The sequence below is a fragment of the Drosophila elegans genome, unplaced genomic scaffold (assembly GCF_018152505.1).
Source record: "Drosophila elegans isolate 14027-0461.03 unplaced genomic scaffold, ASM1815250v1 contig_208, whole genome shotgun sequence".
NCBI lineage: Eukaryota > Metazoa > Arthropoda > Insecta > Diptera > Drosophilidae > Drosophila > Drosophila elegans.
In genome coordinates, this window is record NW_024545578.1 from 27,627,987 (window position 1) to 27,645,473 (window position 17,487).

The 17,487-nt window shown below is 36.2% G+C and overlaps 1 long non-coding RNA gene across 3 annotated transcripts; it reads right to left on the reverse strand.

The window, feature by feature from the left end:
- Nucleotides 1-827: 827 nt before the first annotated feature.
- On the reverse strand, nt 828-2,230 carry LOC121467105. Of its 3 annotated transcripts, XR_005977224.1 has the most exons (4): nt 1,547-1,661; nt 1,444-1,466; nt 1,056-1,207; nt 828-996 (listed from the first exon to the last, which is right to left on the reverse strand). It is a non-coding gene; the product is annotated as an uncharacterized LOC121467105 (long non-coding RNA). The 3 variants fall into 3 exon arrangements; XR_005977225.1 differs by lacking the exons at nt 1,444-1,466; nt 1,547-1,661 and adding an exon at nt 2,132-2,230 and having other exon boundaries at nt 1,056-1,170; XR_005977223.1 differs by lacking the exons at nt 1,444-1,466; nt 1,547-1,661 and adding an exon at nt 2,132-2,230.
- Between the last annotated feature and the right edge of the window lie 15,257 nt (nt 2,231-17,487).

Sequence of the window (17,487 nt, forward strand, 5' to 3'; positions counted from 1 at the left end):
CTCAATTGCGCGATATGTTTTTAATTTAAACCGCAGGGAGCACATAAAATGCTACTCAAATAAGATTTTTGAACTAAGCTTTGAGTTATGAATTAAGTTAAAAACTCTCTTATTTCTGCATAAACTCCTGACTAAAAAAGAGCCGCAGTACTTAATTGAACATGTGCAACTGGCTTCGTCAGCTTGAACAAACAACATTGTCTGCAAAAGATTAAATTTGGCGATGACGGAAAAACAACTTTTCATACAGGCTGTTCGCTGTTAGAATAACCTCCCAAACAATATAAAAGTATATGAAACGAAACGCATTTTAAAATCGAACCTATAAACTATTAATTTATTCTTATTCTTATTTTAATTTTAATTTATTATTTTAATGTTAATCTCATTTTGTTTCAAATTCAATTCATTTCTTTATGTTACCAAAACCTATTAAATGTATGAATCTGTGAATGTTAAAATGTGTATTGTTATTGTAACGTAATGTAATGTAATTGTACTTCTAGTATTTAAGTTTTATTGTACGAGTCACAAAGTATTTTAGTTTTAATGTAACAATCACAAAGTGCCCGATGAATCTAAAAAGACTTAGTCTGATATCGTCGGGATACCAAAACAAATAAATTAAACGGATGGTCAAAAACGGAGCTGGGGCTGTCCCATACGTGATAGTGTTAAGACGGTATGTTTTGAGAAATTGGGTCGATATCTCCCTGCACAAGATGTGTTGAAATTCAGATGTCTTTCGGCAAGGTTCACTTGCCGATACATCTTGAAAATGTCAGCCGTTAAGGCATTTTTTTATTTTTGTTTTTCTTATTTAATTTTTCATTTACTAGACATTTATTCTCGTTATGTTGGTGAGGGAATGCTTTGCTTAGTTCCGCCGCTTTAATCGCAGTTTATTGACGCATATTATATATAAAATATATTAAATAACCTCAAGGTTATTAATTAATCCAGTCATGAAGCAATGGACCTCACATTTTGCCGCTGCTGTTGAGCTTTTTGTTAAATTTATATAAAACTTAAACAAAATTTGTTTATTTACTAACCTAATGAGTGATATCCAAGCCTTTTGTTTCACAGGTAAGTTTATTTCATCAGAAAATAGATTGCAGAGTATGTTTTTTTCATTTAAAGTATCTTTTGAATGCCCATTTAAAGATTCTACGGAGATGAGAAGAAATTTTGACTGGTCGGTTATCTAAAACGATTTATAAAAAAATAAAAGATGCTGCAATTAATAAACGAATTAATGATTGCTGTATTAAACACAAATAAAGACTTTGTTGATGCAGCTTAAGGGCACAAAAACTTGGCCACTATGGAATTAAAACCTAAAAAGTTTCGAAAATATATTCAAAACAAATACCTTATGTGGTTCACTGCTCCATGCCCTCTTAAGCTAAGAATATGCAATTTATAACATTTAGGACTCACCTTATGCAATTCGGGCAACTTTTCTATCGTTTTGTACCAAAGCAGGGTAAAAATAATTCAGGAGTTAGTTCTGCTGACTATTTAAAAAATATATGTTACGTACCTGGTTTTTTAATGGGGCAAGGTTAGCTAGCCAGTCCATCCCAGCTGATCAGCCATCACGGCTTAACAAAATCAAATCAAATGAAAGATAAACGAATAAGCGGACGACTATGATTTTACTCTATCTATATTACTCTATCTATTGCAATTTAAATAGAACACTCCGACGAACCAAACCTACCTGAGGTTGTAGGATGTTAGCTTCCGTCAGCCTACCCCAGGTTCATGTTGTTGTTGTCCTCTCCTCACAGACAAGCACTTAGCACATCATTCTGACACGTTACAAGATTTGTTTTTTATATAAGACATTTTTATATATCTTCCTTCCCTTCATTGATTAACTAAGCTAATTAATTTTAGATTATTTGTTTCCCCTTGAAAATACTTGCGAATATTTCCTTATACATTATATATGTATCAATTAATAACTTTATTTATTTCAGTCTCTAGGAATTGCCCAATTACGGTTATTGGGGTGATGGTGGCTTCTTTTGACTGAATCAGTAGATTGAACCGATTCCCGATAAAAAATAATAATATTAAGAATATTTTGGGTTTTTTGCGCGACGTACGGGTGTTTACTTACAATTATAAATTGCAACTAACATAAGCTTATCTTGAGCGCTCCAGAGCGGAACTTAGACTTGGGATGAGTGTTGGAGCAGGAGAGCGTAGGGACAGCAGATGGAGACCTGACGCTCTACACTGACAGAAAATACAACGCCTACTTAACGTTTAAGTATTTTTTCTCAAAATTAGTAAAAATATCCTTATTGTGAGTTCTTGGGCAAAATCTGTACTCAATATGAGTGTATTCTCAATTTGAGAATTCAAATACTCAATTTCTGAACGTCAGAATTTCCTCTGTGTAAATGTATAAAAACCTTGAAGCTATGATGTTATGAAACTCAATTATTCGATAGTTCCTAAGGCAGCTATATAAGATCGTTTTCCGATTTAAATAAAATTAAAAGCGTTCTTAACTGTCAAATTATTAAGTCAAAAAGAATTTAAAAAAAAATACAAAATAAAAGGCACATACAATTTTTTTTTTTTTTGTTCTCGTTGGGGCTTTATATTATAGTCGTCTGATTTGTTAATTTAAACCGTAATTCTAATGTCAAAGAACTAAGAAAAAAATTAAGAAATCTATAGACTTATAATTTTTTAAAATTTATTTTTCCGATTGTTCCAATTGGAACTATATGCTATAGTCGTCCGATCCGGCTCGTTCCGACTTGTATACTACCTGCAATAGAAAGACAACATTTGGAAAAGTTTCATGCAGATAGCTTTAAAACTAAGAGACTAGTTTGCGTCAAAACGGGCGGACAGACGGACAGACGGATGGACGTACTGACAGAGAGACGGACAGACATACGGGCGGATCGACACTCCTAGTGATGCTGATTAAGTATTTATACTTTTTAGGGTGTCTCCTTCATTTCAATGCAAACTTCTGACTGTAATTATACTACCTTCTGCGAGGGTATAATAAGTACTGAACTTTTTTTTTTCTTGAAAAATCAATGTAATAATATTAGGGTACTATGACCATTGTTCAATCAAAAACTCGTGCTATCGAACATGTTCTTGAATGCTGGCCTCTCCTTGTAGTTACCAGTAAAAGCCTTGACATGGGTTTTTGCCATCTCGTTTTGCACTATTTTTGCTGTCGAGTTTTTTGCTCAGCCTAACGTGTATTGAGTTTTTGTTGTTGTTGTTGTGGAAAACGATCCAGATCGGTTCCCAACCATGATGCAATAGATGCGACTACGTCAGATTGTCAGATTGTCTTCTGTTGTTTGCTATCACCCTCGCTCTCCATTGATGTTTCACGAGCGCGCTTTAGCGTGAGAAGTAATGTGATTGCTTCCAAGTACTTAACCTCGTACCTCTCGTTGTCGATATCTGGATCAACATACCCCTCCTCCTCGTCGTAAAGGGCAAATTTGTCGCTGACGGTCTCAAATCCCTACCAAACTGAATTGAGTCTGTTCAATAACACGGGTATTTCGTCTAGTTCCCAGATTGATGTTGTTAGCAAGCGCGTGAGGCTTGTTTTCACACGGCTCCTTACTGCCTTCAGTAGTTTTAATTGAGCTAATATAAACAACTGTAAGCGAACGTAATGAAAATCAGTGTTTAAAAAACTGCAGTAAGTTTCATTTCGTGTGATTTTGCTTTTGCTTCTGCTTCCGGAATAAACAGAAGTCGCTGTCGAAGCAAAAGCAAAAATGAAAAAGCGACCAAAATCAAACAGCAGCAACAGTCGCTGATTTTCGTTTTTTTGCTTTCCGTTTTGCTGTTGCTTTCCATCGTGAGCGTAAGTCGAAGCGGCAGCAATTGTCGACTTCCAGAAGTCGTCGGCAGTCGCAGTCGCGAAAATCGATGAGCTCGATTTATGGTTGCTTTTGATTTTTGTCGCAGTTGCTTTCGATCGTAAGCATAAGATGCTGGCAGCAGCAAGTGCGACATATGGAAGTCAACAGCAGTCGCAGTCGCAAAAAACTAGACATTGCGTTTCTTCTTCTTTTTGTACTTCTTGCACTTATTATTATTAATTTTAAATTGTTTTTCATTATTAAAAAAAAATATAAAGGAAATCATAATTTAAATTACTAACAGTTTTCGAAAGTCATTTGGTTTCGGATAACATTTATTTCTTATATTGGAGCTGTTAGAGCCGGTGGACTTTTATGACATTACTATATTCTAGCGTTAAATACGCGCCCAACGTCACCCCAATCATCTCAATCCGATACACCATTTAATAGATATTCAATAAACCAGATTCATACATCATCTTTGAAATTAAAACATTTGTCCTTTTGTTGGTTTGTTTGTACGTATCAAAGTTTTAGGATCCTGAAACTGTTTTAAGCAGCTTGAGCTGAAAATGTTTTGTTCTACCACTTTTTGGAAAACCCGACTTTACGAGTAACTGGTATAATAAAAACGTAGAAGAACAAGACATAGCCGTTTGCAGTGACATTGTAAAAATGCATTAACACGGAGGTTTTGAACTTCGCAGTTTAGTAAGAGAGACGATAAACGGTACGCCAGTTGGACTAAACATGCTAAAGCTAGACGGACAAAATTATAATTATAAGACACTTGGCACCTATTGAAGCACAAAAATGATTATTTCCAACTTAAAACAAACTATATCACGTTTCTTTTTACCAATTTCGAAAGCAATAATCTTATCTTTCTTAGAACGAAATTAGTTTTAATGAGTTAACCCACTGCGAGTGACAAGCATAGCTTGGTGTCGTAAGGGCCACTGACCATAGTGCATCAACGTCCAAAAAAAATATGATTATAACAAAACCCGTCGAACCTTTTCAAGACAAAATTTAAATAAAGAGCATTCTTTACTGCCAGGAAGTTAAAATGTACTTGACTTTTCAAGGGGTTCTTCTTTTTTAAGGCTTATCAGAGTCGATTTTGCTCAGAAAATTTCTACCTTGGCAGAAAACCGACTATTGATGAATACAAGTTCCGTTTACAAACTTCCGCCTCACATGGAATCGGATGTATTATTTCGCACATCAGGAAAAATTTATTATTCGATTTGCCTACACCTCAGTGCACTACGCCCAAGATTATGTACTACCGAGGAACAATTCATTTTTATTTTCACATCAAATATTTACATTAAAATGTATCTGTCATAGTTAATGAGTGTCGACAAAACTCCTACACAAGCGAAAATGCAATGTTAGTCAAGACAACTAGCTCTTTCATGGAACCCAGCATTTTAGAACACGTTATTGAGAATTTAACGGACCGCTTTAGCCAGAAATATAATTGTTTAATATATAGTACACGTGCTCGCAAGCAAGCTAAATCAGACCTTTTGGCCAATCATAGCAAAAATTCAGCAAATGGTTAATAGCAAGGAGATCAAATTATTCCGAAAGGAAAACCTTTAAAAAACATCACACCTTTTATAACAAAATCCGACTAGGCAATGCAATCCTGATCGTGATCAGAGTAGGGGAAAAAGTAAGTAATTCCGTTCTTCCATTTTACAAAATTCTATGCTGAGTTTATACATCAGTTCAATTTGCTCGCAGGAGTGGAAGTCATCTTTACAACGGGACGAATTGTGGTTCATCAACGGACGAGAGTTTATGCTTCTGCAGCTTCTACTACAAGCTTCTCTTCGTGTCCCAACTCATAGGAATTCTCCAACCAGATCGTCTCCATGGTGAACGCCCATTATTTTTAACAGGAGTGGATTTTTGCGGGGCGGTCATGAGCTCATACAGTATAATACTTATGCGTAAATCTTCGTTTGCTTCGCCTTAGAATTAGTTTTCGATCTAACAAATAATGCTTTCCTATACCGTTCTACTTGATTTCGTCCGATTTTGGCGTCTTTTGTTGGAGTAAGTCAAATCGGCAAAACGCTGCTGCTTAAAACCGCCGGTGAAGCAGATCATACTTAGGAAGCGCCCCGGACCGCCCTCACAGAAGTTAATGCAATTGTGAATTCCCGCCCGATGGCACGAGTCTCAGACGATCCTAACGGCAGAGCAGCATGATCGCCAGCCCACTTTTTGATTGGGACACCCTTACTCTTTGCGCCAGCCGAAACTAATTCAATGGAGTTTTAATCTGCTCTATAGATCTTATTTTGTAATGATAATAATAAGTAGCTTATAGATCAATTCAAATCGACCATTCCTAAAAGTTCTGATGACCTATGCGCAATCAGTTACCGTATAAGCTAACATTTAAGGAAACATTGAAAGATACATGATTTGGCTGGTTAATTTTGTTTTTATACCCTTGCAGAGGGAATTTAAATTTTAGTCAAAAGTTTACCAAGCAGTGAAGGAGACATTTCCCAACGTATAAACTGACTATATTCTTGATCAGCATCACTAGGAGAGTCGATCTAGCCTTGTCCGTCTGTCCGTCCGTCTGTCCGTCTGTCCGTCCGTTTCTACGCAAACTAGTCTCTCAGTTTTAAAGCTATCTGCATGAAAATGTCCCAAAAGTTGTCTTTCTATCGCTGGTAGTATATAAGTCGGAACGAGCCGGATCGGACAACAATAACATATAGCTCCCATAGGAACAATCGGAAAAATGAAGGAAAAAAATTATACCTTTGCTGTTTTTATACCCTTGCAGAGGGTATTATGATTTCAGTCAGAAGTTTGCAACGCAGTGAAGGAGACGTTTCCGACCCTATAAAGTATATATATTCTTGATCAGCATCACTAGGCGAGTCGATCTAGCCATGTCCGTCTGTCCGTCAGTCTGTCCGTCCGTTTCTACGCAAACTAGTCTCTCAGTTTTAAGGCTATCAGCATTAAACTTTCCCAAAGTTGTCTTTCTATTGCAGGTAGTACATAAGTCGGAACGAGCCGGATCGCACGACTATAGCATGTAGCTCCCATAGAAACAATCGAAAAAATAAATTTAAAAAAATATAATATTGCTGTTTCTTAATTTTTTTTAGATCTTCGACATATATTATAGGTCAAATATTTCAGAATTACGGTTTAAATTCATCAAAATTGGACGACTATATCATATATCAATAAAAATATTAAAAACTACAATTGTTTAAAAATGTACCTGTTCTATTTTGTAATTTTTTTAAAAATTCTTTTTGACAGTTTAAAATTACGCTTTTAATTCTATAAATCGGAAAACGTTATCGTATAGCTGTCACAGGAACTATCAAATAATTGAGCTGCAATTCATCATCGCTTCAATGGTTTTAAACATATAGTATATCATAAATTTTAAGTTTTCAAGAATATTTAATTTATAAATTAGCTGCAAGATTATATGAACTTCGGCTTGCCGAAGTTTGCTTCCTTTCTTGTTAAAAACTGGGTCAGTCTTTGCAAACCCATCAAAGAACACCATCAGGTCCCCGTCCTTGTCGTCCAAGTCGGCAAATGCTTCGATGTCCTGCTGAGCATTGAAGATATCCGAAAAACTTGCTTATATTCATAATTTTTATTTCATTTTGTTTTGATTTGTGACAATTCAAAAGAAATCAAATCAAAATCAATTGAGTTAAAATTTTAAAGCCGACCTTAAAAATAATGAAAGATATGGCACTTGACAGTTGTTGGCGCCTTAGTTCCTTTTTTTTGACCGCTAAATTTAAACTGCGTATTCTCATAACCATGTTTTTCAGATTGGCGTAGAGGATTGCAAAAAAAGTAGTTAACCGATTTTCTTCACGTAGCTTTTTTATAAAGAGCATAAAAAACTTCTGTCGGTATTCAACGGACAGGAAAAAAAAAATTTTTTAAAATTGCTAACGCAAAAATTATAAAATAATGAAAAATTTAATTTATATGCGAAATGTGGAAATATTTTGAAAATCGTAGAGTACCGAGTATCAAAAACCCCCTTCAGTGGAATAACGTTTGATTTTATGATTTCCGATTAAAATTGCGGTCAGGATCTCCTACGCCAATTTCGATGTCAACGGCGACACGACATGCGGGAACCATTATAGGTCAATCAATATTCCATTTTTTTTATCTCGAAATCGTGCTCAAGACAAGTATGCGGCATGAACAGGTTTATAACACGCTGAACAAAAATCGAAGCAATTCTCTAAGAGAAACGAACAGCCCGTAGACAACAAAAAATAAGTTGTTTGGACTCTAAAGCTGCTTCTAAAATGCTGACTATGGCCCTGAAATAGATGATTCTTTGTACGTTAAAAAAAATCCTAACTATACTTTCAATTGTTTTCAAAACTTTAATCGCGTTTTTCTCAAAACTACTTTTTCAAGACGGTGCGTCACGTAAATCAAAAGGTAAGGCTTAAATCTAAATGAAATTTGCACACATCCTTTATACAATACATACTTGCGAGTAAACGACCGCTTTTATAAATTTTTAAATATTTTTACAGGCAATAATAGGCTTATTTTGTATGTGAAAATGGCACCTACAAAATTAAAATCGCAACAAAAACTAAAAATTGCATATTATGCACTTTAATTTCGTTCATTCGTAAATTTTTTTGTTTAAGCTAATCCTGTGATTCCTGGTTTTACGCAGTGCAAGTGAAAAGAATCCGATTAAACGCTGCCACGGGATAAATAATAATTTGTTTTGACAAAAAAAACTCTCTACTCTTTAAATATTGCCTTTTACTGTGTACAAAACTTGATAAATTATATTAACTCAGAAATAAAAAACAAGAAATCTGAAATTTGTTTTTTGCAGCCTCCTGCTCTTTTAACATTCCTTTTTTAGCGTCAAAGAATTCTCTTCGCCTTTTCACGTGAATTACCATGACACTAGGTTTTACAAAAACTACAATTTATTATTTACCAGATCTCACGTTTTTTAAGTTAAAAAATCAAAAAAAAAATCCTAAAATCGAATTTTCTATTTTATACAAACCTCTTTAAATATTTGATTTGGCTTAAAAGCACGCTTTAGTCGCCTAATTTCCTCTGTTCCATCAATTGGATCAGTTGATTCCGTTGCTTCAATAGGCAGCATCATAAAGTTATGTTCACCTTCTTTACTCTAAAAGTAAAAAAAATAATATTGCAAATATTTATAAAACATTTAAATGAAAATATCACTTGTTGAAATAATATGTATAAGCTAACGAACATTTCTCAAAAGCTACTATTGGCAATTTCGCCTTGGCAATTTTGAGTCTTTGAAAACAAAGCATCTTTACTTATATTTTTACATGAAAAAGTCATCTTTTGTCGTTATTAATAGGAAGGTATTTTTTGCAAATTAATTTTTTTTTTAACTCGTAGAGTGAACAAGGTATTTTGCATATAATGAAAGGTATGTAACATGTCAGAGAAGAGTGTCAAAGTCTGTTAGGTGGTGTCAAATTTATACACCAATCGCTTCAATTGAGTTCTGAATTATTGGTTTTCCAATTATTTTTCCAAGATTCGTATTCTAGTCTTATCTATGACAGTGTCCGCACCTGCTTGTCTGAGTAGCCCCGTTTTTACAGAATCAACTGAATTTTTGTCCGGTTTTAGTAGCAGATCATAAATGATGGCTCTCAATCGATGAACATGACATGCACAGAGCTCATAAAATCTTAAACACTATGATTATTTGTGTTTTTCTGAACATTTTGCCAATGGCCAACAAATTAAATGTGTGGAATATTAAATACATAAGTAATATACATGTTTATTGTAAAGTATTTACAGTATCTTTATTTTTCGATAAATTTTATTTTGCAGCTAACTTTTTTGTAACGGCCCAAGTTATGTGAATTTTACTTTTATTACAATTTCAGATTAAATTATGATTTACAATTGGGTTCTTTAGTTAAGATATTAAGCATACTGCTAGCTATGGCTTTTATTTTTCTTAAAAAATATATGACGATGCGTTCCAAGAGCTTGTACATAGGAGACTACTATATATAGCCGCAGAATTGAAAATCTGCTGTGATGGTTCGATCGTAACCAATCGAAAAGTATTGCTAGAAGAATAGGAATTGCATACAAAGACTTGGAAAAATTATTAGTTAATGAGAAAGGGCGGTGAAAGTGACATACTAAAAATTTTTTAAGTGGAGTTCTGGAGCCCGGGTTTGTTAAATATTCTTTTTTAGCACAGTTTAAATTTTATTGAACATACTCGTCGAATGACACCCAATTTTTTGTTGATGATTCTTAAACACAATTTTAAAGTTGGGTTTCTATTAGTTTTAACACAGCCTTCTATATACCTGCGAAACTAGGTCCTGCCGGGGGAATAGAACAATAAAATAAACTGTATGATATATATCTAGCCTCCAATCTCTTTCCAATGACTTATAATATTGTACGAAAATCTGCCGCGCGGTCCGGCAATGGAAAGCCGAGTGGATATTTTTTTTGGTTTGGTGTGGTGGCCCTCACTACTGCCAATCTTCCCGCCTCAACTCCAACAAGCAAACACTTATTTATGCCTTTATTTCCTAGGGTCAGCACGCGGTCGGAATTACGACGTGTGCCCACCGAGGAAAGAGAATTAAGAGGGAGGGAAGTGATCTGTCAGCGGGTCTGTTAGCTCATAGTAACTATCGCTTACTTTACAAGGTTGCCATTTTGTCCGAATATCGAAAGCTCACTGATAGAGTTTCCGTAGATCTGGTGACTTTCAATACTTTACCCCCTCTCAGTCTCGAGTCTCCTGGTTCTTGGTTTCTATACGGGGCCAGGCGGTTGACATGAACCGTCCGGATTACGGTGGAATCGGACTGCAACTTTGGGCATTTGTCCCATTCGCCGTGTGAAAGAGTAGAGCCAAACTTCATCAATTCGACTGGGTTCAATAAAAGGTCGTTTTGAGACTTGTTTATGTTGGCGGCCGCGATTAGACTTTGTCGAGCAAGATTTCCGCGTTAGCCGGGTAAGTTTCCAGATTAGATAAGAGCGATAGGCCCATAGTTCAAATTTCGTCAAGTAGCTGAATCTTTTGACCCATCCGTCCGATTGAGGGTGCACCGTATCTGCAAAACACATCTTGGACGAGCGTTCGGGATACGGTTTCTGCGGTTTCCGCGGTTTGGTTAGGCAGAGCTATGCATTATTGCTACTTGCTGAAGTAGCACATCACAACAGCTATGTATCGGTTGTCGATCTTTGTAGTATGTAGGGGGCCAAGGTTGTCGATAGCCAGTCGTTCGAAGGGGGCACCTTCATTCGGGACTGCACGCGCATCAAACCGCAACGTCGGCGCTTTCCCGATTCAAAAAAAACGTTTCTTTAGCTTGGCGGTCGACTTATTGATTCCAAAATGACATCCGGTAGTAGAGTTATGAGCGCTGCGCCTGGTCTCCTCCTGAGGAGCGGTTTTATTTTTAATCATTAGAACGCTTTCATTTTGGAAAAGGCGATCGAAAAAAAGACCGAATGCTTTTGTTTCACGACTTTCGCTTGCTTCCGCCACGGTTATCCATCCAATGCATGTGTAGCGGTATCAGCTAATAGTATGTCACTGCTGGTCAATGCTCGTATAGCGGTATCAGCTTGTTGTGCTGGCGTTGCTGATCGACGGAGTACGAAATGGAGCTAACCAGGGGAGGATTCATGATCATGGGTTCTGCCAGGGGTCCCAGGGGGCCCAAAGTAGTTGAGGAAAGAAAGTTGTTCTTATGTTTCTCTAATTTTTCTATGTTTTGAATCCCTGCTTTTTATTTTTTTTTTGTTTGTCTGAAATATCCTCCACTACCCGTGTGTGCCGCGTAATTCTATATAGATGGGTATTGAATAAGAATTTTTGTAGACTGATTGTATTTTACTGAAAATAACATCTGATGAGTTAATTGCTGGCAATTACTCTTCGTAATTTATTTCTTCGCGGTACAATGTCTATTAAATGAAATGCTTTACTTCAGAAATAGTTTGTAAGTTATTTTTTTATAAAAACTTTTCATAAATGGGTCGGCATTTGAGTCCTTCTCTGCCGAATGTAAGGAGCTACCTTCTGTGGCTCCAACGGAAGATGTTGACAAAGCGTATGTTTCTAGATTAATATGACATAGTTCGCCCGCGTTGGAGAATTTCTCGAGCGTATGACTCCACCCTACGAGTTTAGAATTAGGTTCTTTTAAACTCATTAGCTTATTGTGAATTGGCTATCTTAGAGTTGTTTCTCGATAGTTGAATAGTTAGCTAGCAAAACAGATTGGTTTATCGCTTCCGATATTACCTTGTGATAATTCCACACCAAGAGCCAAGTAACTAGCATCCGTGGATCAAAATGGGGTCATTGCAAAGTAATTGTTTGCAATATTCAAAAGATTTAGTAAATTTGTCTGTATGTGAAACTTTGGCACCCATTTTTAAAAAGGGTGTCACATATTTTTTTTTAGCGAGATCTTTTATAAATGTTTTATTGTAATTAGCGAGAGCTATGAATATGTTTTGAGAACTATCAGGGCTTATTTTTTTTCCTTCTGGTGTTACTATGTCACCAAGGAATGCTATTTCTATTTGTTGAAAGTGGAATTTATTCAATTGGATTTTAAGATTGGACTGTTTTATAGTTGAGATTACAACTGTGTCGCCTAGGTGAACTAGATAAGTTTTTCCAATAATGTGTTCCTTTGAAAGTTTGCCGGGCATTCTATAGTCCAAACGGCGTCGTTACATACCCGTGATGACCTCCCTCGACGGTGAAGGCTGTTTTGGGAATATTGAATTTGATGGAATCCACTAGCAAGGTCGAGAGTTGAGAAGTATAGGCATTTGCCCAACTTGTCAAGGATCTCAGCAATATCAGAGAGGATAACACGCTGCTTTAAGGGATCATCTACTTGTTTTCGGACTTCTTCCTTGTGAATATACGGGTACTCTTTATGATTTCGTGTATATTGGAGAGTCGTCTGTGATTTTAACATTATTTATTACCCTATTGGTAAATGACAATTTTTGGTCCTTCTGATAAAAAGTAGAGTTATATTTTTTACAAATCTTTAGTAAAGCTCTATTCTCCTTAATGGACAGATTTTGAGTACTAATTTTATTAGAGACGACATTCTTCGGACTGGATTGATTTTCATTGTGTTGAAATCCATTTAATTAAAAAATTCGATAAAGTTATCTTCTGAATAGGGTTGCACAAAAGGGTTTTTTTTTTTAAATTAGTTGAATGGGAACCTTTAAAAAAATTCCGGAAATTTGTAGGTTTTCTGATATTTTTATTAAGTCCCAAAAAAATTTTTATTTTCCAGGTCTGCCGGTATTGTTATTATTTTGCTTGATAACCCTTCGATGATGTTGACTGAGACGTTGTTATCTCTTTAAGTAAGAATTGAAAGAGATCCCATTGGAGTGGTCAGAGTCAAACTTAACTGGCTTAAGTGTTTATTAATTCTGTTTTGTTAAATAACCCTGAAACTGTTAGAGGGGAAATTTAATAGTGTGATCTATATCCTCAATATCTATATCCTCAAATTAGAGGATGGTGGGTTATAGCTTATTATTATTATTGACAACGCGGTTCCTTCGGTACCGATTATTAAAGGGGTTGTACCTTTGTGTATAATTATTTAGTTAATTATTAGTTGTTTTAGATCGTACATTAGGTTTTAAGATCTGATAAGAATTATTCCAGGCATAGTTTACTAAAAAAACTAATTTTTCACAGTGTCGCACTGTCAGTTTCTTTCAGAGCGGAGTAAGTAGCTATTACATGCGGTAATGGAGGTTCTTTTTCGGCAATCCGCCGTATTTGCAGATGAATGGCTTTACAGTACGTTTATAAATGCCATAGTCAGTGTATGTGGTATCCTAAGGAATCCTATCAGTCTGGTAACTTTTCGACAAGTGTGTGTGTGCATCGCCAGGAACTGTAATCTACCACTTCCCCAAACCGGTTGTCTCATGACTGCTTGTGCGTGGATTTGAAGTAATTTTATTTTTAAGAGTTTAATGAAAAACAGAACATTTTATTTTAGAATTATGAAAATATATCATTAGAATAGACTTAAAAAATTTGCAATAACACCAAAACATTTATATTTTTTTTAGTGATTTAGGGGGAGTCGGTTGTAATCGTGATTTTGGTCTGCTTTAGTGAAACTTATTGACTTATTTCTTATTAGTGACCATAGTAAAATTTTACTTTGCTGACCAGGTATCTCTTCCAGCTTTTTGTATTTTGTATTTGTATTTGTATTTTATTATATAATTTCATTCTAACGATACAAGTTTGGAACTTATAAGTTAATGCGCTAGTCACTAAGAGTTGCAAATATTTAATTGTTACATTATACTTAAAACTATTTTTCATAAAAACTAACCTAATTCGCCTTCTATTTTTACTTTAATTTACGTAATAGTATTTTTAAGGTGTGTGAATAATTTTATCTTGAATTGCGTGGCACAGCTAATATTTTTAAGATGGTTGGGGAGTTGATTCCATGATCGAATAGCATTAAATGGTCTTTCGGATGTCAATGATCTAGGGCTTATGCAAGTTAGATTGTTTGCTCTTCAAGAGCTGTAAGCTGCAGTTTTTCGAAAAGATAAGAAAGTTCTTTTGGGAAACGAAATTTTTGCAGAAAAATTAAGATTCGCATCTTAATTTAGTGAGACATCGAATATTTTCTGTGAAAATTCGGATACGTGATTTTCAAGTGGTAGGTTGAATATATACCTACCTGTGCAATTAAATAATACTTTAATTTAGTTTTTACTGATCGTGTCACAGTTAGAAAAAAACTTCTATTTCATAAAATAGCGCTGGAATAATGCAGGTTTTAGAACTTAGTAAACGTATATGGGTGGACAGTTACGGATATTGTCCTTATTATACCATATGTTTTCCCTACAGACTTTGTAATATGATCACTCCACGTAAGAGTTCTGTTGAATGTGAAACCTAAGTTTACAGCTGTTTCAACGTACTCAAGTTTTTTATGCTCAGTGGCTGCAAATTATTAAAAACTATTTTTCTTTTACTTATGGGAAGACATTTTGATATTGATAAGTTGATCCCAAGCCTACTGTTTTGTTTCGGCCCACTAATGCAAGTTCCCTGTTACCAACATATATATACTCATTTATTCTGTTTAAGGGACGACTCAGATACATTTGGACATAATCAGCATACAAGTGTACACTACATTCAGATAAAGCATTGGGAAGGTCATTAACAGACCCTGGGGGTACACCATGATTGACGAAACACTATACAATGCAACAGATTGGCGACGACTTCGTAGGTACGAAGAAACAAGTTTGCCAGAAGTTTTAGAAAGCATAAACAAATTACGTAGTTTTTTACAGAGGACATTATGGTTTACTGTATCGGTTATGAAAAAGTCAAGCGCTGTCGGTGTTATCAGGGGGTTATACGAGTAAAAAGTGGGTTCACCCGTGGAAAGTACTTGGTAATGCCCATTTGCAATGATTTCTTGCAACTGCTTACCCCTGTTACATGCTCGAGAGTTTCCCCACCATGCATGTTTGGCATTATAGTCTCCGCCAGCAAAATTTGCTTCCAAAACTAGCCAGCAAGGATTCAAATTCTGATTGAACCCATCTTTCTCGTGGAGGTAGATATATCGCCGATAGTGTGACATTTCCTTGTGTAGTTTGTGGTTGGACGCTCGCTACCTGTCTGTCGTTGCTAGAGGTGGGGCAGGGGATTGTGACTTATGGAATCCTTAAAAATTATTGCAGAGCAGTATAGAGTATGTTAAGAACCTCGAAGCCGTTGTCAGTTAACCCCTGTTCTATATGTGATTTACGTTTGAGTGAATTCCTTCAAGCACTACCCTTGTCTTCTTTAAGCTGAAGGTGCCTGGCAGTTAAGCGACGTCGGTGTTTTGACAGCCACCCGAATAGCGTCAGAAATGGTGAAAGTAACACTAGTAGTGGAGTTACTGCTAATTGTCACCATGGGGCTGATTATCGTTGTTCGACCGGGCGTACCAGTTATACCTCTCATCTTTTCAAATTTATCGCTCTTATTGCTAGGCTGCGAGTGAGCAGATGACTTCTCCATTATATCACTTATCTTTATAATTTTGACGAATAAAGCAATTGATATTCACAGTTCACGATCAAAAAGTCTGTAAGATAAGTTGTAAACAACCTCTCGCTTACGCAACGCGCAGAGCGAGGGGTGATAATAACACGTATTAAGTCTCGCTGTTGGATTTCGCGACAGTAACAGCCACCGCTTTGCAGTGCCCAAAAATAGACTTCGTGTGCAAGATGTACTCTCCAGCGGTAAAGAGGCCTGAGCTAGATTACTAGAAGTAATTATCGAACACACGTCTTTACTGCACGAATGCTGGGGGGGTGGGGAACTATGTTACTATTAACTTGGAAATTAAAACAAACAAAAATATTAGGTATTGCAACAACAAACTAAAAATAAAAACCAAATTTATAGTTTTACTATAATTGACCTGGGGAAAAATAACAATATACATGAGGAATAAACATTTTTTTTTTTACTTTTTTAATAGTAGCGTTAAGAAAGAAAAGCAACAACAAAATACTTTAAAATGTATTACATAATAAAATAACAGTTATACAAGGTAAATTATACGATATATATATATAATATATAAGATATGTGTACACACAAAAATACAATACAATACAAATTGTATTCACAATATTCGTAATTATAATTGATTTAAGCTCGGCTTGCAATTCACTTCTGGGCGATGCAATCTGTTATCAACGTGAGCCATCTTGGCAAGCGTCACCGAAACGGCAATTTCCTCCACATTCATGTCACGCCATTTCGTTAGAAGTGACGTCATCATTTGACTAGCATAATTGGAAAGACATTCGCCCATCGGTCGGACAATTAGCTAACATTGACAGAAACATAGCCGCTGGCGTTTCTACGCTGCCAAAACGCTACATGAAAAGTTCTTTAAATTCGTCCCAAGTTATGTCAGGATAACATGTCTGTGCAAGCCACTGCGACGCACTACCTTCCAACGATGCACTCAAGGCCATCACCAAAGCTCTGCCTTTTACGGTATTTTCTGCCAAAATGATATTTACTGTAGAACACCACGCCGATGCGTCAGCGCCATCAAGATCCGCGTTGAATTTTGGTAGCACAATTGTTTTTTTATTTGTTGTTTTAGGTTGTGCGGAGTTGAATAACTCCCCACAAGTTAAGAAGCAAGCAGAGTAAGCGCATGCAAGCAGTGGCCGACCAGTTACCAGTTACGCGGCGAATTCGCCCGTAGTAACGGTAGTGCGGCGAGAGAGAGTGGTGCACTGAGCACCAGACAAGAACAAGGAGAGTCCGAGAGGGACAACAATACAAGAGAGCGGCGAAGGGCCGCTACGACATCACACGGCTAAGTCCAGGCGCTTTGTTACAACTTCTGTCGCGATTTGAGCTTGCCATCCCACCCGGCGTGTCCGACAAAGTGAACAAATAGAGTCCTTCGACGAGGAACCGAGGGCTCAGAAGGAAAGTTGTCTAGAA